The sequence below is a fragment of the Rhinatrema bivittatum genome, chromosome 1, assembly GCF_901001135.1.
Source record: "Rhinatrema bivittatum chromosome 1, aRhiBiv1.1, whole genome shotgun sequence".
Lineage (NCBI taxonomy): Eukaryota > Metazoa > Chordata > Amphibia > Gymnophiona > Rhinatrematidae > Rhinatrema > Rhinatrema bivittatum.
In genome coordinates, this window is record NC_042615.1 from 730837609 (window position 1) to 730861893 (window position 24285).

The following is a 24285-nucleotide window of genomic DNA, read 5'->3' on the forward strand; positions in this document are numbered from 1 at the left end:
TAAGGGTGGTCAGTTTTTATTAAGATATCCCTGTAAATGTGTGATACATTTGAAAGAACATAAATATCAATTCACCGACCCTGAACAACTCAGAGTACTTTTGGGGATAGATAAACAGGCTTAAGTAGATAGAAGTCGGAGAATTATTCAACTTACTTCTACTTGTTTATTAAATAAAAATTTTGTATAAGATTGCTCTATAGTAGATAAACCTTCTCTTTTTACTTTAATAAGATACAGAAAGTGAAAAATTAACTTGATAAACTTTGTACTAGTTATTGTATAATAATGTTTGTTTCTGTAATTACAATATTGCAAGTGGATGCTTGTATAAATATGGAAAATGGATAAATAAAGAATAAAAAAAAGAATGCCACACACAAAAAGGAAGGGGAAACTGAGAGAGGTGAATACTACATCCTCCCCAGTGAACCCCTCCCAGTCAAAAATAGAAAGTTTTTTCAACACAGTCCCTTGAAATACTCCTGTTGCAGGAGGAACTGTGCTATCCACTACTGAGCTTGATGTGGATTCACCAGCCTCAGTCACCTCATTGAGTCCGGGAGCGCTGAATACTCCTTCCCCTCCATGTGGAGATAGACCATCTTATTTATTTATTTATTTATTTAAAGACTTTTATAATCCGGTATTAGTGGGGACATCATACCGGTTTACATTTGAACAGCAGATAGAAATTACATGTTAACAGGGAGTTACAACTGGGAAGGGGAGTCACACAAGAGCAGAATAGACTAGGGATGTGAATCGTTTTCCATATCGTCTTAACGATAGAAATCGTGTGGCAGGGCAAGAAAATCGTCTTAGGCACGATTTTTTAGTTAAAAAATCGTTAAAAATCGTTTTTTCCGATTAGTGCGCACTAACTTGAGTTAGTGCGCACTAACGGGAGTTAGTGCGCACTAACTGGGAGTTAGTGCGCACTAACTGAAAATGATACAATTTGACACTTTTCAGGTCAGTTAAGGTCAGTTTAGGAATGAATATGTATTCCTATTGGCTGCCCTCTTATTTATTCATGTTACCAAGTTTCCTACTGACAGTATATGGGGGATGGGAAATGGAAACAGTTGGTAGCTTGACAAAACAAGTAATGTGATCAGTCAATGTGACTAGAACTTGTGCCCTAACCCTGATACCAGGGGTATTGTGATCTTCCTGCACACAGTGCCCTATCCCTATTAATACCAGGAGTGTTGTGATCTTCCTGCACACAGTGCCCTATCCCTAATACCAGGGGTGTTGTGATCTTCCTGCACACAGTGCCCTATTCCTGATACTGGGGGTGTTGTGATCTTCCTGCACACAGTGCCCTATTCCTGATACCGGGGGTGTTGTGATCTTCTTGCACACATCCCGATATCAGGGATAGGGCACTGCATGCAGGAAGATCACAACACTCCTGGTATTAATAGGGATAGGGCACTGCATGCAGGAAGATCACAACACTCCTGGTATTAATAGGGATAGGGCACTGCATGCAGGAAGATCACAACACCCCTGGTATCAGGGATAGGGCACTGTGTGCAGGAAGATCACAATACCCCGGAGGAGTGAGGGTCAGGCAGCTCCCCCCTGTCTGTGAAGCCAGCCTCCCACCAGTAATGCAGGGAGGGAGCTGTCTCAGACCTCACCATCCTCCCCCCCCCCCCCTTACCCACACACCATTCACTAGCTGGGACATGGGGGAAGTCAGGAGTGAGGGTCAGGCAGCTCCCCCCTGTCTGCGAAGCCAGCCTCTCACTAGTAATGCAGGGAGGGAGCTGTCTCAGACTTCACCATCCTCCCCCCCCCTCACCCACACACCATTCACTAGCTGGGACATGGGGGAAGTCAGGAGTGAGGGTCAGGCAGCTCCCCCCTGTCTGTGAAGCCAGCCTCTCACTAGTAATGCAGGGAGGGAGCTGTCTCAGACTTCACCATCCTCCCCCCCCCCCCCTCACCCACACACCATTCACTAGCTGGGACATGGGGGAAGTCAGGAGTGAGGGTCAGGCAGCTCCCCCCTGTCTGTGAAGCCAGCCTCTCACTAGTAATGCAGGGAGGGAGCTGTCTCAGACTGGTATCAGGGTTAGGGCACTGTGTGCAGGAAGATCACAACACTCCTGGTATTAATAGGGATAGGGCACTGTAAGAGATGACTGTAGTAGATTGAATAAAGATCTGATGTTTCTGCTCTCCTCACACCAAACAAAAACAACACACAAGCAGAGAAGCCCTTCTTACAAAGCTGAGCTAGTGAGTTAAGTAGGAGGAAAAGTAAACATACTGGTGCCAGTGTGGCTACTTAAAAAATACACTTACCAACAATCAATTACATATATTTGAACTGTGTACAGTTCCAGCCAGGACCACCTTTCTAAAATGCACAGTGATTGGCAAATTCAACATGCACTAGCATTTCAGGTGCCTGCTAACAAAAATAATAAACAAACAAGTTCTAGTCACGTGAGTGCTGATCATTACATTACTTTTTTTGTCAAGCTTCCAACTGTTTCCATTTCACATCCCCCCCAACCATATTGGTAACATCAATAGATAAGAGCACAGCCAGCCAATAGGAATACATACATACATATTCATTCCTAAGTGACCTTTACTGACCTGGGAAGTGTGAACACTTTGTTTCATTTTCTGTTGGTGTTCGTTAGTTTCCAGTTCCATTTCCCATCCCCCCAACCATCACCTCAGTGGTAACCTTGGTAATATCAATAGATAAGAGGGCAGCCAGCCAATAGGAACACATATTCATTCCTAACTGACCTTCAGTGACCTGGAAAGTGTTTATTTGTATCATTTTCAGTTAGTGCGCACTAAATCGAGTTAGTGCGCACTAACGGGGAGTTAGTGCGCACTAACTCGAGTTAGTGCGCACTAACACGATTTAACGATTTTTAACGATAAATCGTTAGAATTTCTATTGTATCATGTTCTATAACGATTTAAGACGATATAAACATTATCGGACGATAATTTTAATCGTTGAAAAACGATTCACATCCCTAGAATAGACAAGTAACTTAACAACAAGTGAACAAGGGGTCCTTGACAGCAAGGAACATAGGGTGTCCTCAAAATAAGGAGAGGATAGGATTGCCTCTGCGTGGGTTTAGAGGTGCAATCATTATGGAGGGGTGAAAGGGACGACGAGTGGTGTGTTAGATCTTCACTTACAGTAATTGAGTCCAACCTTGAAATATCTGGGGAAAAGGTTCTACAAGAAGGAGGTGGAGTAAACGAGGTGAAGGAGAAATCTCTGACACACGTAAAGATCTGACTGGTGTTGGAGTCCCAGATTTAGCTGCCATTTTACCCAATAAAGTGGAAAAGCCTTCAGTAATTACGCTTGATAATGTCTGGACTGCAATCATGACCCTAGAAAAATCTATATCCACTTTGACTAACGTAGTAACAGATGTGAATAAAAGGATGTTGACAATGGAACAACAGAATGAGACACATAAGAACATAAGAACATAAGAAATTGCCATGCTGGGTCAGACCAAGGGTCCATCAAGCCCAGCATCCTGTTTCCAACAGAGGCCAAACCAGGCCACAAGAACCTGGCAATTACCCAAACACCTAGAAGATCCCATGCTACAGATCCCATGCTACAGATCCCATGCTACAGAGTATACAAATGAAAGAACTGGATCAGAAGGTAGAACAAATAGAAAAAATACAAAGTGGACTAATACAAGGGGAAATAGTTCAGCAAAAAAAGCTGGAAAGAATTGAAAATGAAATGAGGTACCTGAATTTGAGGGTGATTAATTTCCCTCAAATTAAATGTATTTTGACTCAAGAACAATTTAAACAATACATGAATACGGTGCTAAAGATACCAGTAGAATCTACACCACCACTGGCGAAAATATATTTCCTAGCTGGAAGAAGATCGAAAGAGAAAGACCAACAGGAGCCTCTTAATGTAACTGAGCTGCTTGAGTCATCACATGAGGAAATAGTTGAAAAGAGAGGAACAGTTCTGGTAACATTTATTTTTCCCTCTGATAGGGATATGGTATTGAAATTGTATCTGAGGAACTGGACTGTTACGTATTACAATCAACAAATCTGGATCTTCCCTGATGTAACAAAAGCGACTCAAAATAGAAGAAAGGAATTTTTGCCTTGAAATATCTGGTAGATCAAGTGGGAGCTCAAATGACTATCTGCTACCCAAGTAAATGTATGTTAAAATTGAATAACATAAATTACATCTATTTTGAACCTTCAGATTTAAAAAAGTTCCTAGAGGCTAAGAATCTGATTGGGGACATGGTAGCTGAATAAGGGTATTCGCATAATAGTAAATAGCAGGGTAAATATTATTCCAGTCTAATTTAAATATTAATTTTCTTTGAAGTATGCTCAATCTAATATTTTGATTCTTGCCTATTTTCATTGTAATAGGATGTCTAATAATGGGACAAACTAAAAGTTGAATATGATTTCCTTAGAATTTAATGATACAGGGGCAGATTTTAAATGCCCTGCGCGCGTAAATCTGGGCGGATTTACGCGCGCAGGGCCCTCTTGCGCCGGCGCGCCTATTTTGCATAGGCCGCTGGTGCGCGCAGAGCCCCAGGACGCGCGTAAGTCCCAGGGCTTTTTAAAGGGGGCGTGTCGGGGCGGGGCCGAATGACACAGCGTTTCGGGGGCAGGACGCAGGGATTCGGGGGCGGGAATGGGGGCGTGGTGCCAGCCCGGGGGCGTGGTCGAGGCCTCCGGACCAGCCCCCGGGTCGGATGACGGCGCGCCAGCAGTATGCTGGCGCGCGTAGATTTACATCTGCTTCTAGCAGGCGTAAATCGAGGAACAAAGGTAAGGGGGGAGTTTAGATAGGGCTGGGGGGGGTGGGTTAGGTAGGGGAAGGGAGGGGAAGGTGAGGGGAGGGCAAAAGAAAGTTCCCTCCGAGGCCACTCCGATTTCGGAGCGGCCTCGGAAGGAACAGAGGCAGGCTGCACGGCTCGGCGTGCGCAGGTTGCACAAATGTGCACCCCCTTGCGCGCGCCGACCCCGGATTTTATAAGATACATGCGGCTACGCGCGTATCTTATAAAATCCAGCATACTTTTGTTCGCGCCTGGTGCGCGGACAAAAGTACGCGATCGCTCAAGTATTTAAAATCTACCCCTCTCCTTTGAAATTATGGGGCGGAATTTAAAAGGCCTGCACGCTGGCGCACCTATTTTGCATAGGCCGCCGGCATGCGTAAAGCCCCGGAACGCGCGTAGGTCCTGGGGCTTTCGAAAAGGGGCGGGAGGAGGCGTGTCCTGCTTTCAGCAGGTGTAACTTTGCCGACAAAGGTAGGGGGGGTTTAGATACGGCCGGGGGGCTGGGTTAGGTAGAGGAAGGGAGGGGAAGGTGGGGGGAGGGTAAAGGAAAGTTCCCTCCGAGCCCGCTCCGAAATTGGAGCGGCCTCGGAGGGAACAGGCAGTGCGCGCGATCACGTATTTTTTAAAGATCTACCCCTTTGGTTTTAGAAGTATTGTAAAGTTAGACATCCGTGATGTATTATGGCAATGTATTGTCATGAATTAAAAAAAATCAATAAAGTTTAAATAAAAAAAAAAATCATGAGAGATCTTGAATGAGTAGATGTGAATTGGTTATTTATTCTTTCAGATAATAGAAGGACTAGGGGGCACTCCATTAAGTTAGCAAGTAGCACATTTAAAACCAATCAGAGAAAATTCTTTCATTCAACACACGATTTTCTGGAATTTGTTGCCAGAGGATGTGGTTAGTGCAGTTAGTGTAGCTGGGTTTAAAAAAGGTTTGAATAAGTTCTTGGATGAGAAGTCCATTAACTGCTGTTAATCAAGTTGACTTAGGGAATAACCACTGCTATTACTGGCATCAGTAGCATGGGATCTACTTAGTGTTTGGGTACTTGCCAGGTACTTATAGCCTGGATTGGGCACTGTTGGAAACAGGACGCTGGGATTGATGGACCCTTGGTCTGACCCAGTATGGCAATTTCTTATGTTCTTATGAGGCTCATAAAATCGAGCTTCTGTTTTCATAATCTGCACACAGCCACATCTCCTGAGCACTTGATGCCATGGGCACAGTAGGAATGCACAATTTATCCTAATGCATCCTCTTTAGCAAGGCGGATGATTTGTCTATTGCGTCAAGCGTCCAGGAGAAATTATTGCGCATGCATTAAAAAAAAGTACGTCCAGTTTGGATACATGTTTTCATCACTTCGGTATTGCATTGGCCTGATTGCTGCTTGTTCCCTCTAGGCCAATATCTCTCTTCTTTTTTTGTTTTGTTTTATTAAGGCCAGATATAGAACAATAAAGGGACAGCAGCAGGAGGGAAGGAAGAAGATAAATTGGGGAAAGGGAGCCAGACCCCTACCCTGTACTTACTGTTTGGCTTCCACCTCAACAGGTGGTAACCTCCTACAAATGTGGCTTTACTAAATCCCTAAGGGTATTTGGAACAGACCCAAGGGGAGCTCAATAAGAGAAGTTGGGGATTCTCTCTGGGAGCAGACTTCACTGGGAAAAATCAGCTCTTAAGAACTGTTAGCCCAGGAGCTGGTAGTCTCAGCCAGGCCAGAGATGCACCAAGTGTCTGGGAGCTGACTAGAAACCTGTCATTACTAGTCTGCAGTTTGCTGGAGAGAGAGACGACTGGCAAATGGCTGTAGCCACACCTCCCTTATAGCTGGACGTGACATCACAGGGGAGAAAACAGAGTGTGCTCTGTGGTCCAGTAAGGACTAATCTAGCAGAAAGTTAAAGAAATAGCGTTACATGAGTACAAGTTACTTACACGTGTATTAGCTAATTTTTACGTGCATAACTCTTTAAAAATTCACCCCAATAATTAAATTAATTCTAAATATAGACTAAAATAGGATACAAGACATCATTTCAGCTAAATAATCAGAAAAGAAATACAGACTGAGTCATATTTCAAAAATCTAAGCTATTTCTAAGGTTTTCACACTATTTCAAAAATTTAGGTAACTTAATTCTTAGTGTATCTCTTAAGACAAGGCATTTCAGAGAGTGGGTACCTGATAAGCAAAAGTAGTCTTTGATTTCTACCTTGATTGATTTTAGTAGAAGGGGATATCCTAGGAAGATCTAACTGAGATTAATAAAGTGATCTAGTACAAATATTGAGAAACAGCAAGTCAGCCCAGTAGTATGCATGCCCTCTGTGTAAATATTTAAAAATGAGGAATAAAATCTTAAATTTCATTTTGCATAAATAAACAACCAATGCATCTCTTCAAGTAAAGAGGTAGCATGGTTATATTTCTTAGAGACAAAGATTCTTTTAGCTGCAGTATACTGTAAAATCTGGAGACATTTAATGGACGTTAATGATTACCCCTGATACAGGGCTTTGCTATAATCTAGCCAGCTTAGCATAATGGTATGCATTAGCATCTGAAGGTCTTTCCAGTCTAAAAAAGGTTTTAAGTGGCAAACGTAAAGTAGGCAATAAAATGAATAATGGACCAAGATGGAAACTTGATGAATCAGACAGTTTGGTATCAATTTTTATATCCATCCAATGTGGGTTACCATCTCTTTTACCGGAAAGTTAACTCTGCCGTTTGAGGGGGAAGTACACGCAGCTCTTTCTTCCAGCTCACCCATCCTTCATATTTGTCAAGGCTTACTTTTAGTTTATGAGAGGCAAACCAAGTAGCAATCTTATCAAAACCTTCATTAAATTGTATCAATTGTGCTGGGAAATCTGGATCCAGGCAAGTAATAACCTGCACGTCATCTGCACATAAGACACAGCTAAAACTGAGCTCTTGGATCAAGGTTGAAAGAGGAGACAGATATAAATGAAATAAGAGGCCAGAACAGATTCCTGGGGTTCTCCAGATATGTGAGAAAGATTTCTGATCCCCGGGGTTTACTTGATAAGAGACAGGGCCTTGCTCTGTGCAGCTTGCACAGACACAGAGACAAAACAATAAGATCTTTTGTGTTAAAAATCAGCAACGTTCCAATAGGGAAGAACCAGAGCCAGGTGGGTTACTAGGTAGTATTAATTGAGGAAAGGGACTGTTTTGACTAAAGCTGCAGGAATCAGGCCTCTACCTTTGAAAAATCTGTATATGAAAGCAAGGAGTGGGGTGGGAACAGAAAATAAAAATCAGCCTTTCAAATCACAAGCAACCTTTTAAACAAACAAAAAAGAAACTTGAGAAAATGAAAAATCCATGCAATAGCAAATAAGTGTTAAAACTGAGCTGCATCATTCCTTATAACAGCTGAATTGAAAAGCTTCTTTCTAGATAAGTGTTATGGGCCCTAAATTAATTAAATGACACTTAAAACTGATTAGCCCTTCTGTGGTTTGTCCTTGTGAGTTATTCTCCTGTCTATATTTATTGCCTTAGGGGTCAAAAGCTTAGTGTCTCTGTATGAGAGCTGAGATGATGCAGCATGTAGGATTCTGAAAAAATGTGAGAGAGTGGGAGCGCTTGGTGTATAAGTGAGAGAGAGGATGAGAAGGACGTAGAGGAAGAGAGCAGATAGATTGTCCCTCTTTATAAATGTGGTAAGAGGGAAGAAATTGTTTATTTATTTAAGAGCATTTATATCCCATTGATCCAAAATATGTGCTTGCAGTGGGGAACAAAATGTTTTCTATAATTAGAAGGTTACGTTTGAAACTACAAAGAGGAGGAGAGGCGAGAAGGTGAGAGAAAAGCAAGACCAGACAGGTGAGAAGGTGGATGAGTGGTGATAAGTTAGAGCAGAAAGGAAGGGATGCTGTCCCTAATCATATCAAATGGATGAAAGTGGCTTTGCATGCAGGAACCAACATGGGAATACTTCTACCCTGAGAACTCATCCACAGCATCTGCATTAACAAGGGGGAGAACAACCTGCTGTTGGAGAAGATCCTGGAAAGCTATGCTATACTCTTTGGGGGAAAAATAGGCATAGAAATCTCATGGCTGCCAAGGACATGCTCTGAAATATCATCACAACAGATGTTAATAGCTTGGAGATCTCATGGAGGACAGTTAAGCATTACAAGAATCATTACCAAGACTGTAGGAGGCTACTGTGGGAGAAGATGGCACAGAACAAGGTATACCAGTGACAAACGTAGGAAGTGTGTCCATGCATCACTCATTTGTGTGCAATGAGGTAAGGTTGAACGATGTCCTGGAGCCCAAAATGGTTGAAGGGCTCTCAGATGACTCAAAGCCACTGCACTAGTTTCAGAGAGATTAAGAGTCTGTGTCACTTTAAAAAAATGGATTGAGAGTTCAAGGAGAAGTCAGAGCCAAGGTAAAAAGGAATCATTCCAAAGTCAAAGTTGGAAGAAACAACTTTATTACAATGGGGAGACTTTAAGGAAGTTTTGACAGGGTGGGAAGGTCTTTGTGAGGCAGAACAGTGGGCTACTATTGCTACCGCCCCTCCAAGCCAGACTTGCTAAGTTACTGTGTTTTTTTGTCTGCTGCTCCAGCCATCTACGAAGTTTCTTACACATCCCTTTCTCCTATGGTACTTACTGACTCTTGTTTTTGCCCTGACCATCAGTTGCTTTGCTCATCTGCTGTATCGCTCCTCAAGATTTTGATACTATTTTTTCACCACCTCAACCCTTGAGGTACATCTAAGTCTGGTTTTAAAATTATGGTGCTCATAGGTAGAATATTGGTGGGAGGGGATTTTACCTCTGGAAATAAGAGAACAGTGGGACAGTACCAGGTTTTGGGGGGGCCTTCAGAATTTTGCACCTTAGGCACTTTCTGCCAATGCCTAATTCTCATCTTGTGGGTTTTATGGCTACTCTTCTTGCTGTGTTGCTCTGCTCCTAAAATTTCAGTTTGTAATAATCATCACCAGAGCCACTGCTACAACTGCCACTTTAACCTAGTTTTGATAACTTAGGATGCTTCCTCTGCTGTTCTAATTCTCTACAAATGTTTTTTCCAAATCCTCTTCCCTTACATTACTTGCTAAATCTTGCTCTTACCCTGACCTTCCATTCTTTGCTTGCCTGCTGCACTCCTTGAGTTTTTGATACCATTCATAAGAACATAAGAAATTGCCATTCTGGGTCAGACCAAGGGTCCATCAAGCCCAGCATCCTGTTTCCAATTTGAGAGCCAAAATAGGCTGCATTGTTTTGCCCTTTGACTATAATGGTAAGAAAATGAACAAATAAAACAAATAAACACATTTTCTTGCAATTGAAACTAATAAAACAAATAGAGGTGCCCTAGGAAATGAATGAATGAATGAACCAAAATGAAAATTTTGCCTCTGCACATCCCTAATAAGAATAGTGAAATAAAATGGACATTCATTATATAGACTGCCACCTCTATACACTGAGTTCAATTCTAGAGAGGAAACTACTGGAGAAAAAGAGAAAAATATAGAAAGTGGAGATTCCAAAAGATTAATTTATTATAAAATCATATTTTTATATTCCTCAATTGTAAAAGGGTAGTTTATGATTAAATGGCATCTAATGGAACACCATATGTTTGCATATAAAGAATATATGAAAACCTTGACTTAGAACACTAATTAGCACTTAAGATGCCGCTTGGGCAGTATGGTAATTCAACGTTACAAAAGCTTTTGCATGATGATCCCAGGTGTCACTGAATACTGGCAAGTATAAGAATGTGAAGTGAAAATATAAGTAAAAAGTTATGGAAGTCATAATGTATGGAAGTATGTAACATTTAGCAAGATAAAACATTTCTGCATTTAAATAAAGCTCTTGCAGTAGAAATAGAAAAAAATGCAATCCATATGCTGTGCGTCCCTGCTGCTTGGGCCTGCTCACCTCGCGCTGCCCTCCACAAGCGCTGACCTGGTTTTTGCCGCTAACCCCTGGCATCCCTGTCGCTCACCACGGCCTTCCTCAGCGTCCTCATCCCTGCAAGCCTCGCAGCGGAGCTCCCGATGGGGCTCTGCGTCTTCGGCCGTCTCGGCCCCGCCCCTAGGTGCGTGCACGGCCGACATCCATTCACTTAAAGGGACAAGCGCGGGAAACCCGAGGGAGGTACATTCAGATGACATCATCAGAGCCCTGAATATAAGGCAGGGCTCAATCTCCTGATCCCTGCCTTGGCAATTGGGTCTACAACTTTGGTGTGCTAGTTTGCCTCATCCTGTTCCAATGTTCTCCTGTTACAGTGTCTCCTGTTCCAGCGTCTCCTTGTTCCAGTATCTTTGTGTTCCAGTGTCTCCATGTTCCAGTGTCTCTCCGTTCGCAGTGGCGCCTAGTGTTCCTGTATTCTTCTCAGGTAGTACCTCTTCGGACTGACCTCTGGTACCGACCTCTGCCAGCCTGACCATTCTCTTGTCTGCCGCCTGGAACTGACCCTCGTTTGTCTTGACTATGCTCGGACTGACTCTGGTATTGACCCCTGCTTTGGCTGACTTCTCCTGGACTGATACTCTGGCTTTGACCCTTGTGCTTCACTCGGACACTTTCTTCTGGCCTACTGTGACCATCCGACCAACCTGCTTGGAACCTAACCGCGGCTTCCACTTGATTAGACCTGCAGGCGCTGCCTGTCCTGCCCGGAGAACTTTCCTGAACTTTTGCCTTCCTGAGGTCTTTGGAGCTTCCAATTTGGGTCTAGTCCATCCACTCTGCATCAGCCGCGCACCCTTGAGGTCCACCTAAGTCCAGGCAGTCTGGGTACCCAAGGGCTCAACGTGTGGAAACCCCAGACTGTTATTGGTGAAACTCCAGTTAGCCTCTGTCTCCTTGTGCACTCCACCTTCTGGTGGCAGGCGCTCTCTGGGTCTGACCAGAGGGCCATACCAATCATGCACCAGGCCAAGGGTCCACCTCCAGCGCAACACCATATTCTAGAAATGTTGAAGAAGGCAGTGCTGAAATAGTATGGAATTGGCTGGGAATCCTGGAAGCAGTTTTCCTGGAAAAGTAAAAAGTGCTAATGGAATAGTGGAAAATTGATAACAGCTTCAGAAAATAAACACTACAAAATAATGATTCTGGAAAAGCATTAGAATTAGTTGCAAAATTAAGTTTAATTTATGGTAATAAAATGATAACCTTGGAGTAATTCACAGTAGCAAAACTATTGAAAGGCATATTACAGTTTCTTAGACAATATCAACAGCATATTGATATCAACAGCATTATATTTATCACTCTCCAGTTGTTTTAGTTTAAATTCTGCCCTGTCTTCCATCTCCCATGTTTTACGCTCCCTGTTTAATGTAACTTTACTTTCTAACTAGATGTTAATTGGTTTCCCCTCAGTTACATTGTAAAAGAAATTAAATAAATAAATAAAATAAATATTGGCTGCTTATCCCACATTCATTATTAATCCACTCCAGATTCTTCAGATTTTTACTGCCTAATTTCCTTATCATCTCCTTAATTATGCCCAGTCTACTCCTTTTCCTTGCAAACAGTCGTTCTTAGTCAAATATCAAATTTTGTTAAAGCTACTTCTAACATTAAATTATTTCATGGTCTTCATCTCCTTATACCTGCTTATTAATTGCAAACCTTTCCATTCTTTTCTTGTCAACCTTCCCTCATTATCATGTTTTCTCTTTATATTAATAGAACTAAGTCCCTCCTAAAATCCAAAATATCACATCCATGTAATTTTTTATTTTTTTTCCTAAAATCCTATCGGGTAGATTTTATAAATTTATGTGAGCGCGAACAAAAGTACGCTGGATTTTATAAGATACGCGCGTAGTCGCGCGTATCTTATAAAATCCGGGGTCGGCGTGCGCAAGGGGGTGCACATTTGTGCAACTTGCGCGCGCCGAGCCCAGTGCACACTGCCTGTTCCCTCTGAGGCCGCTCTGAAATCAGTGGCCTCGGAGGGAACTTTCTTTCCACCCCCCCCGTAACTTCCCCTCCCTTCCCCTACCTAACCCACCCCCCCGGCCCTATCTAACCCCCCCCCCCCCCACCACCACCTTTGTTGGCAGATTTACGCCAAATCTGCGCGTGCCAGCAGGCTGCTGGCGTGCCATCACCCGACCTGGGGGCTGGTCCGGAGGCCTCAACCATGCCCCCGGTCCTGCCCCGAACCGCCCCCTGACCCCGGACATGCCCCCGGACACGCCCCTCCCCACCCCTTTTAAGAAGCCCCGGGACTTACGCGCATCCCGGGGCTGTGTGCGCACCAGCGGCCTATGCAAAATAGGCACGCTGGCGCGCGAGTGCCCTGCGCTCGTAAATCCGGCCGGATTTACACGCGCAGGGCTTTTAAAATCTGGCCCTATCTGTTCAAGAAAACATAGCATAGGTCTTAACACAGAAAATGTTGATAGAAAAAGTCAAACCAAGCTACCCATTTCTGCCTATCTATTGTGCTATCACAGATCTTACTTGATCTGTAATTTCCCACCTATCCACCCAATCATCAAGATCCCTATTCAATGAATATTTGAATTCTAACAGTGTTTTGCCTTCTATAACCTCTGCTAGAAGTCTGTTCCAGATGTCCACAATCTCCTCAGTGATAAAGTATTTCCTCAAAATTCTTTTGAGCTTCCCTTTCTTCAACTTCATGCAAGGACTTCTTTTCATATAGCTTTACATTCAGGAAAATGCTACCTTGTGCTACTTTATTGAAGTCTGCTGGATATTTGAATGTTTGCATCTTATCTCCCTTTCAGCTTCTTTCTTCTAGAAAGTAAATCTGTAGGTCCTTCAGTCTTTTTATGTACGGCTTATAGTGTACTAAATTTAAACTAGAGAGTGACAACAAACTCTGTGATGGACAGGTGGACCATTCAATATACTTCACATATTCCAACAGCCATCCTTAATTCCAAAAATTCTCTGACACTAATAATACAACAATGTGATACTTAATGATAAGTGACCATCATACTAGGCTTCATCAATATAGCATGATGCTTCAGGACTCTGCCTTATATATAATCATAAGTCACTGGTGGTAAGTGATTATATACCAAAACAATTTTTTTTAGCTTTTTTTTATATATGCAATATTTAAAAGTCCATATATGGATTACTTAACTTGATAAGCCAATCGTTCCCATGTAACTATTGTATTTCTGGATGGTCAGTCATCTCTTCAACTTTTTGTAGAGCCAATTTTTGAAAAATTTTATTGGTACCAGCTATTAGCCCTGCTATACTCAGATGTCTCCCAAGTCTCCCGACACGGAGCTTTGTTTCGGACATGCTAGTCCTTTGTCAAGGGAATATTAATATGGCAGATTGGCCAGTAGGAAAAGAACGCCATAGGGCTGTTTTCTTGGGGTCCCGGACTAGAACCTCTCATTGTAGAGCCATCCTACTATATGAAAAAACACAATGAAGGATGCAAAATATCTTCTCTCACAACCAAATCGAGAGTAAAAGAGAGAGAATGTATATAATCAAACACATCAAACTTTTTAATCCATTATAATCAATTTTGAATAAAGATCCATGAAAACACAGTATACAAAATTACAAAGATGTATCCTTTACAAAATATCAAAAGAATGCTTTTTAAACATCACTAGGCAGGTACATCACTCAACACATAAAAATAGCATTGAAGCACTCACACTGACTCATTCAAACTTGCCACATCCACATCCACCGTACCATCCCATATCATACTCATACAATACAAACAATAAGTTTACAATAATATGCAATTTATATTTTTATTAAACATGAAGAAAGATAGAAATGTCCTCTTAAACAATGTTTGACTAGCATGTTGCAGTATCTCCTTTGTATAAATCCTAAATCTTCAGTGTAAACTAATCAGTTCATATAATCTCTTCTTTCTGAAAGCTGTTTCATTTTACTAATCTTTTCTCAAAGCTGCTTCTTTATATTAATCTCAACAATGAATTTGTTTCAACCTACAAACCGAGAGCTTCCTCAGGGGGGGAGTTTTTAAAGATGTAATCATACCTATAATCAATAAAGATATATATATAAATGTAAGCTAACATTAGAACTAAAGAATCCAATAGCGTCTTGTGTAACTAAAACTATATCTACTTACTCATGAAAATAATATCGAAGAATCTGATATTATATATCAAGATACCAAACAATCCTCTCTCAGATACATCTCTGCGGAAATACTTGCTTACACCTTGATTAAGAAATAATTGCCAAATCCAGTGATGTGACCACAAACTATAATCAAACTGAAACAAATACAAATAATTTAATTCAAACATAAATTCATTAGCACAATGCTGCTACAACCGCATTACCTTACAGCATGCATATAGAAATACCAAAACGATCAAACTGCTTACCTTCAAAACCGGAGGTAAATATTCTAATGTCAACAGCTCAATGCAAAATAACATGAGTGAGTAAAAGAGCTCAATTTAAACCCCTGATTTAAACCAGAGTCAGACACTCATTAGTATACTTAACCAGGAAAAATCTCACAAAAAAGCCGACCAATCAATCATTGTTCAAACCCCTTGGTGTGATTGTTTTCCAGGAAAAAATGAATCGCTGTTCCAGGAGTAGCAATGCCTGAGATAAATCTCCCCCATTCTTATCTTTAACTATCCACTACAAAAAATTAAAGATCTTCCACAGAGTGCGACATACATGCCCAATGATCCACCAACGGGGCATTGCCTTTCTCTAATTGGGTACAGCTTTTGTGTTTAATAATTCTCATTTTAATCCTGCATTTAGTTTGTACAATGTAAATAAAGTTACAAGGGAAAATGATGGCATAAATAACACCTTCAGTTTCTCAGGAAAAATGTTCAGGTAACACATAACACCCTATTATATACCAGGGTTAGACTACTATTCTATTTGCTCACAGAGCTTTCTACCAAAGCTGTATCCCAATTAAAAGTAATTATCTCATTTCTCCATTTGCTATGAAATTCTTTCAAAGATACATATGAGTGTACAAATATTTTAGATCGATTAACCCTATTTTCCTTTGAGGACCCCCACAGCTAAGTTAAAACGAAAGGGAAAATGATCTGACCAGAAAATATTTGGTACATCAATATCAGTTAGTGAGGCACTCCACTCCTCTGGGCAAAAATCAGATCAATTGTTTGATCACCTACATGCATAGGGGATTTTACAAGCTGCATTATTTGGCTGCTTTTATAAAAGATAGTAATTCTTTTTTCTGCTAGGTGACATCTTCAGCATCTATATTAAAATCCCCCCCAAACAAAACCTTTGAGTATTTTAAATAAATACACCCAAATGGCACTTGCAAATGATCAGCCCTCCCCCTCCTCTCTGAATGGGGAAAACACACTGAACATAGCTAAAGCCAGGGAAAAAAAAGTTAATTTAGCTGGATAAGATCATATTTTTTAAGCCAAGATTCTGCTGTCAACAGGATGTCAAGATCATATCATAATGGATCTAACATTTACATATCCAACTTTCAGAGTAGATTATGTTCTCACCCCCTTTTACATGTAAGAATGAGTTTTTTATAGATAGTTTCAGTGCTCAACATTTAGAGTGCAGTCTTCTATTAACTGATAAGCCTGCATTTTATGCCCTGTTGCATAATTACTGGTATTGGGAAAGCTATTGTAGCCAAAATTAATGCCAAGATATTCACCCACAGTGTCATAAGATAAGGATAAATGACTGGCCTACTTACAAATTTGTTGACTATTTTAGACCCATCACTGAAAATCCAAGGGCTCAACTAAGGGGTACACAAAGGGGCGGGCCCTTTGGAGAGGTCCATCAATGGATTCCCACCTAAGTACTTATCCTGAAGTCCCGACAACGCTTGCAGTCACCAATTCCAGGTGGACAGGACTCACCGGGGCTAGCAGTAGATCAGGGCTCGAGACAGGGTACTTTCAAGTAGGCAAGCAGCACATTTTTTTCTTATAGAAACAGGAGTGATTCAAATCTCAAAAGTGCATCATGCAATGCAAAAAGTGTCTTGTGAGGTGAAACTTTAAGTTCCAAATACACATACACTAGAGAAGAGGAGGGAGAGAGGATATGATAAAGACATTCAAATACCGAAATCTATAAATTTGGCAAAAGAATCAAATATTTGTCTTTGGAAAGGAAACTAAAGAAGTCAAACTATGAAGTTGAAAGGAGTAAACTCAAGGGTAACAAAAAAATATCTGGGGGGTTTTTTTCACAGAAAATGTGGGGATGCATGGAAGAGTTTCCCAATGAAAGTAGTGGAGGCAAAAGCAGTAGCAGAATTTAAGAACTCATAGGGTCTTTTTTTTTTTTAATCTATTTGAAAAAAAAAAAGATCCATGAGATCCCAAGTAGGGACCTATGTTTTCTCTCAAGCTCATAAACCAACATCATCTATTCTTATGTTAATCCAATAAAATGTCTCTCGGCCTGCAAACAAAACAAAACTCATAGGGTAGGCACAGTGGATCTTTGTGGGGAAGTGAATATAAATCCCGAGTTCAAGTAGTTTGCACTATAAAACAGAAAGTGAAAATTAGCATAAAATATGGATCTTGTGGAAGTCGTTCACAGTTTTAGACTTCACCACTTCACCACTTCACAGTTTTAGACTTCACCACTTGTTGGAACACCAACTACTGGCCACTGGCATCCCGCTCCGTGAATGCCTCTGTGGCTACTGCCGCTCCGTGCAGTGTTTGAATGCCTCTGTGGCTACTGCCGCTCCGTGCAGTATTTGAATGCCTCCTCTTTATTCACGCCCGCTAGACTTGATGGATCCACAGTTTTTATCCCTTCAAAGGGGCGTGGGATAAAAACTGTGGATCCATCAAGTCTAGAGGGCATGAATAAAGAGGAGGCATTCAAACACTGCACGGAGCGGCAGTAGCCACAGAGGCATTCACGGAGTGGGATGCCAGTGGCCAGTAGTTGGTGTTCCACCTTCACAGAGCGGAAGGATGGAGGGCTGCTATCTCAAAAACATAAAAAAAATAAAAACAGGGGTGGGTAAGAGTATGGGGTAAAGGTGTGGCCTGCTTGTTACAGCGGTTGCTACCCCTAATTGAGCTGGATGTTCACTTGGATGCAGTTATGGCGCTGCTCTCTAAATTGGTGGTGGGGTGGAGGGGAATTAGGGCTGGAGGGTACTGGAAGCCAACAGTAACAGGTGGGAGAGAAAAAAAAAAGGGGAAAAAAATGGATAAAGTGCGTGGCTTGCTGGGCAGACTGGATGGGCCGTTTGGTCTTCTTCTGCCGTCATTTCTATGTTTCTATGTTTCTATGGTATTTGCTACCATATTCTATATCTTTATGCATCTTGGAGGGGACTGAAGAATAAGAAAAATCTGAACTATTTTACTTTGGATTTTTAAAATGTTTATTTTTATTTAAAAAATGCTTGGAGTGTTGTAATGACATTCCTCCTGTGCTAAGTAGTTTATTTTCCTGCTCGCTGCTTGAAGGAATAATTCTCATCATTTTTCATGTATCCTTCATTACTCCAGCTATAGTCTGCATCAATTTGCTATTATTTTCCAGTGTCATGCTTGCCTTTCATTAGTGAAAATGAGGAAACTTGGAGAAGTGTTTTGCTGTTGGACACAAATCTTAATTAAAGACCTAAAAAAATGATAAAACTCAAACTCAGTTTTAATTAATGTACAAAATTAAAATATTACCATCTCTTCCTGTTCCATGGTAGTACCCAAAATCAAATCCCTGTTATTTAAAAAGAGTAGCTATGATATCTCCATTCAGAATCTTCAGACTTTTGTCTTGCAATGTGAGATCCTTAATATTGGTGCCATATAGGGTTTTAAAAAAATTGACATTATTATTCAATTTCAACTTTGTAGACTGAGGCACAGTACGTACCAATTTTATGTAACCCCATGCTGGGGCACATAAAATAAGAAGTCCAATGCTGAGATGTTATGATCTAGGTACCGGCTCTATGGGTTCAAAAAATACAAATGGTCAGGCAGATATTGGACCAGCCCTGACTCAGAGGCTATGGGCTATATTTTCTCATTCTGGATGGGGAAAATATACCGAAATCTTCTTTTTCCCTTCTGTGACCATCTGACTGCCCCCAGGAACCATCGTTTCAATCTTCTGTCTTCTTTCTTACCCTATTTTAACTGACCCTTCCTTGACTCCACAGCCCTGGGATTAATCATTTAAAGGCTCACAAATTTGAGTATAGTTCAGAAGAATTTTAAAAACTTTATTCTTCTGGCATACCAACAGTCAATTCACAATCAAAATCACAAAAAGAATAAATTAGAGGATCCACAACAGAGACAAATAGAAGCAACAAAATGCATACATATTTTATACTTCCTCGTCAAGCATTTAGATCTTAATCTCCTGCTCCAATCAATCCTAGTGCAGTAGTCATTCTTCTTTCCTAATCTGATCAGTACTCACAATCCACCTCTGAATTCATCTCAGAGGGAACTCTATAGGTCACTGGATTTCATTTATTGTGGTTAGGCTCCATGCATTCTCTTAGATGCCTCCTGTCCTGGGAAAATTCCTAGATGTATTTCTTTGGAACACCAGCATTGATAGTGGATGAAGGGCCCTATTAGATCAGAAGAATGAATAGATGCACAGTGATTCCCAAACTCACTTCTTATTCTTTGCCTCTCAATTCCCTGTCAGAGACACATAATCCCCCTATGGCAATATCAGCAGTCTTAGAGTAACAAGAGAACAGATTTAGGCTGTACTCTGGCAGAAATCTTGCATAAACTTCTTTATTAATGACAAGGAAACAAACAAAAGCAACTCTGCTATTCTTCGTAGTTCATGTGCTTTTCTGGTAGTCTATCTCTGGACTACCTTAATACTATCTATATCAGTTTTCCCAACCCTTTCCTGGAGGCACACCTAACCTTGGAGACTCAGCATATGCAATCTATCTCATGCATATTCATTACAGAAATCCTGAAAACAAACATATTTGGTGTGCCTCTAGAAGGCCAGTGCAAGGGTCTGTAGCGCCCTAGGCAAACCAATGTAACACTGCCCCCCCCCCCCCCCCCCCAAACCCACCTCTGCCAATGACAGGCACATAGAGTTATGGTCTCCCTCTTACACTGGGCACTCACTCACTCTCTCTGTCAACTAGGTCACACAGACCTAGCGAGTGTTCTGTGCTGGCACCCTTTCTTTCACATTTTAAAAATGATACCCTCAAGTACCCGCAGCAATGCCGCCCTATGCAAGTGCCTAGGCCCGCCTAATGAATGCACCGGCCCTGAGTAGAACAAAAATGACTGAGGTTGCTGGCATTTTATTGACTAACCATGATACTGGGGCATGATCTTTTAAAGTCACTTTGTCAGATGCTAGAGATGTTCATTTGTTTGAAACAAATGGGTAAAACATGACATATGACCCTATTTTTGTTTCATTTGTGGACTTCCAAAATGAATGGAGGAGTCCTATGAATAAAAAAAAAAATTGCTCCATTCATTTATCTTTCTCATTCAAGTCTATGGCTGTGTATTGCTGAGTAAAAAAAAAAAACAACTGGTAACTATAGCAACCAACTCTTGCTTGTGTGACATCACAGCCTTGTCAGAGCTGAGACAGGACAATTCGTCAAGGAATCCAGACAGAGGACAGTTCATGGTGCAGCATTTTTAAAAATAGTTGATAGCTATAATTTGCATCAAGTGATGCTAACCCACACTCTCTGTAAACTCTGATCCAGTAGCTTTTAAACAGCCGTACGGGCATACATGTAAGCACATATGGCAGCTCACGTGAATGGACACAGCCATTTTATAACATATGTGCATATATGCCCCGACCCTTCAAACCCTGCTGAGTAGCCCTGATTTTTTAATTTTAAAACTTACATGCCATCCTTAGTAGAAACAAAGTTACGCCATAGAAGACCCCGGCACCTGCTTGTGCGCATAAATACTTGCGTACATGCTTCAAATGACCTTCCTGGAATGTCTATTTCCCGCCCATGCTCTGCCCAGATCACACCCATGTCCGGCCCCTTTTTAAACATTTTGATTTGTGTGCCTACCGGGAGATACGTGCCTTAAATTCTGCACAGCATGAATGTAGGGCTATTACAATTCACTTTTGAGCATGTGCAAGAAGCTCTGTATTTCCTCTAGCAGTTGCTATGGAAAAACATGTGCTGAGAAGCTCTCTCAGAGTTTATAAAATGCTAGAAAAAGTTGGATTTGGTAGTGGTAAAAGGCTGTTTCTAATCTTCTCTGTTGCATTGGTCTTGCTCAATGTGCCAGAAAGACAGAAGAAGTGGCACAACTGCTTTTCTTCACTAGGGGAGAGCCAAGATAGGAGTGTGGAGATTGCAGCAGTGAAATTGTTTGCCTCTGTCTTGTCTGCATGCTTGAAATAGGACGGTTTGACCTCCTCATGCTAACGTGTTCAAAGTTAAAGGGAAGAACAGTGTGGGGAAACACCTCCTCCCCAGATAGATATTGTTTAGGGTCCCAACCAGCTTTCATCTAATCCTCCCACACCCGGAAGAGCTTCCCTCTTATAATTTTCCTCCCATTGCCTTAATAACAGCCCAGCCTAATGACTTATCCCCTTTTTAATTTCACTGCCTCCTAAAAACAAGATCCTCTGGTCTTTTGACGGCCCCAAAAATATATTCCCAGTGCAGCACACTATCAGTTAACAACATCTCTGTAGGAGGTGGTATATTTACCTGGGCTATGCCCCACTGTAAATGTATCCCTGATTAGTAAACACTACAATAATGAACTCATTACCATGGCATTTACCTATTTAGGAGTACATTTTCAAAGGGGTTTTGCATATAAAATTAGCATATACTCACATACCGTGTTTCCCCGATAGTAAGACACCCCTGATAGTAAGACATAGTGGGAATTTTAGGGGGGTCGGCTAATGTAACACATCCCCCGAAAGTAAGACGTACCTGTCATTTCAAAAAAAAATTCTTTTTAAATACCTGTCGGAGGGCCGCGTGGGTCCAGGCTGGCGGCGGGAGCCGGGTGGTCGCGTGTTAAATCTAGGCCGCGGGCGGGTGGGCGCTTGTTCCAGGCGGCGGCGGCGGGTGGACGCGCATTAGTTCGAGACGGCCGGCGGGCGGCGGGTGGTCGCGTGTTAAATCTAGGCCGGGTCGCACAGGCACGCATTCATTCACTGCCGGTGGGGGCTGCCTCGGCAGCCCCCACCGGCAGTGAATGAATGCGCGCACAGGCCCACAGCGCCTGTGCGACCCCTGCGATTCGGCGCTGGGGGCTGCCGGTGGGGGCTGCGGCAGTGAATGAATTCATTCATCCAGGCGGAGGAGCCGGCTGCTTTCGCCGCTGCAGGCTGCTTTCGGCTGCCGCTGCCGGCTGCTTTCGGTGCTCAAGGCAGTCACACATGTGACTCAGTCACATGTGTGACTGCCTTGAGCGCCGAAGTCACATGTGTGACTCAAGGCAGTCACACATGTGACTGCCTTGAGCGCCGAAAGCAGCCGGCAGCGGCTGCCGAAAGCAGCCGGCAGCTCAAGGCAGTCACACATGTGACTCAGTCACATGTGTGACTGCCTTGAGCGCCGAAGTCACATGTGTGACTCAAGGCAGTCACACATGTGACTGCCTTGAGCGCCGAAAGCAGCCGGCAGCGGCTGCCGAAAGCAGCCGGCAGCTCAAGGCAGTCACACATGTGACTCAGTCACACATGTGACTGCCTTGAGCGCCGAAAGCAGCCGGCAGCGGCAGCCGAAAGCAGCCGGCAGCGGCGAAAGCAGCCGGCTCCTCCGCCTGGATGAATGAATTCATTCACTGCCGCAGCCCCCACCGGCAGCCCCCAGCGCCGAATCGCAGGGGTCGCACAGGCGCTGTGGGCCTGTGCGCACATTCATTCACTGCCGGTGGGGGCTGCCGAGGCAGCCCCCACCGGCAGTGAATGAATGCGCGCCTGTGCGACCCGGCCTAGATTTAACACGCGACCACCCGCCGCCCGCCGGCCGTCTCGAACTAACGCGCGTCCACCCGCTGCCGCCGCCTGGAACAAGCGCCCACCCGCCCGCGGCCTAGATTTAACACACGACCACCCGGCTCCCGCCGCCAGCCGCCTGGACCCACGCGGCCCTCCGACAGGTATTTAAAAAGAATTTTTTTTTGAACACTCAGGTTTTTTTTCCAATATAAGACATACCCTGAAAGTAAGACATAGTGGGACTTTTGGGGGTAAAAAGAAAGTAAGACGCTGTCTTATATTCGGGGAAACACGGTACATAGCAAATACTTGCATATATGCTAATTTATAAAAGTCAAAAGTACAAGCGTATTGTCCATTTTGCACATACATTTTACCGGTAGAAAAAAGGGGTGGACTAGGGGCATTCCAGAGCAGAATTTAGAAAAATGCGTAGTAGTTGCTGTTTTGTATGAGATACATGTGTATACATTACCAAACTTATCTGTAGACTTTTACACCTGCTAATTGACACGTACAAGTGAAATTGGATTTATCTGTTGTCCACAGTTTTTGGATGAACTGGTGGGGGGTTCAGGGTGAAATTCTGGATGGTCTAAGTGAACTGGAGATGGAATGAGTTAACTGGCAGAGATATTGGCAGACTGGTGATTTAAAGTAGATAAGCAAGTATTTTCAAAACGGTATACATGCATACCTTATAAAATAGGTAAAGAAAGTATGCATTTTCTTGCATTGGAAATATCTGTGCTACTGAAACATACTCACATACTTTTGGAGCACAGCAATATGATATTGTATAAATGATGCAGCTTCAGCCACATGGTTTATAAAACACTAGCATAAATCTCTGCATGCCCGCATATGTGCATAAATGCTGTACCGTGGATAGATTTAAAAGTTAGGCACCTTGTGTCTAAGGGGTGTAAAATGTAACAGACTGGAACTATTTTTAAATCAGTCTCAATAGTGTGGGTCACCACGCATGGTAGGCCCTTTAGGCCATGGCACTATTTTTAGCATGTGCATTAAACATGTTTAGAGGGTAATTTTGTGACTGTCTGCATCAGTGTAAAGTCCTGCAGATTCTTTTTACCTGCAGGTTTCACACCAATTTTCAAACATCCTTTCCATTTGAAAATTATCCTACTAAAGCTACCTGTACACATTTACACCTGCTAATGTGCACGCATAGGGGAAGATTTTTAAAAAGTACGCCCGCACGTACTTTTGTTCACACACCAGGCTCAAACAATAGTACACCGGATTTTAATAGATATGCGCATAGCCGCGCATATCCTTTAAAATCTGTGGTCAGCGCGCGCAAGGCTGTGCAAAATCGGCCGCCTGCGTACACCGAGCCGCGCAGTCTGCCTCCGTTCCCTCTGAGGCCACTCC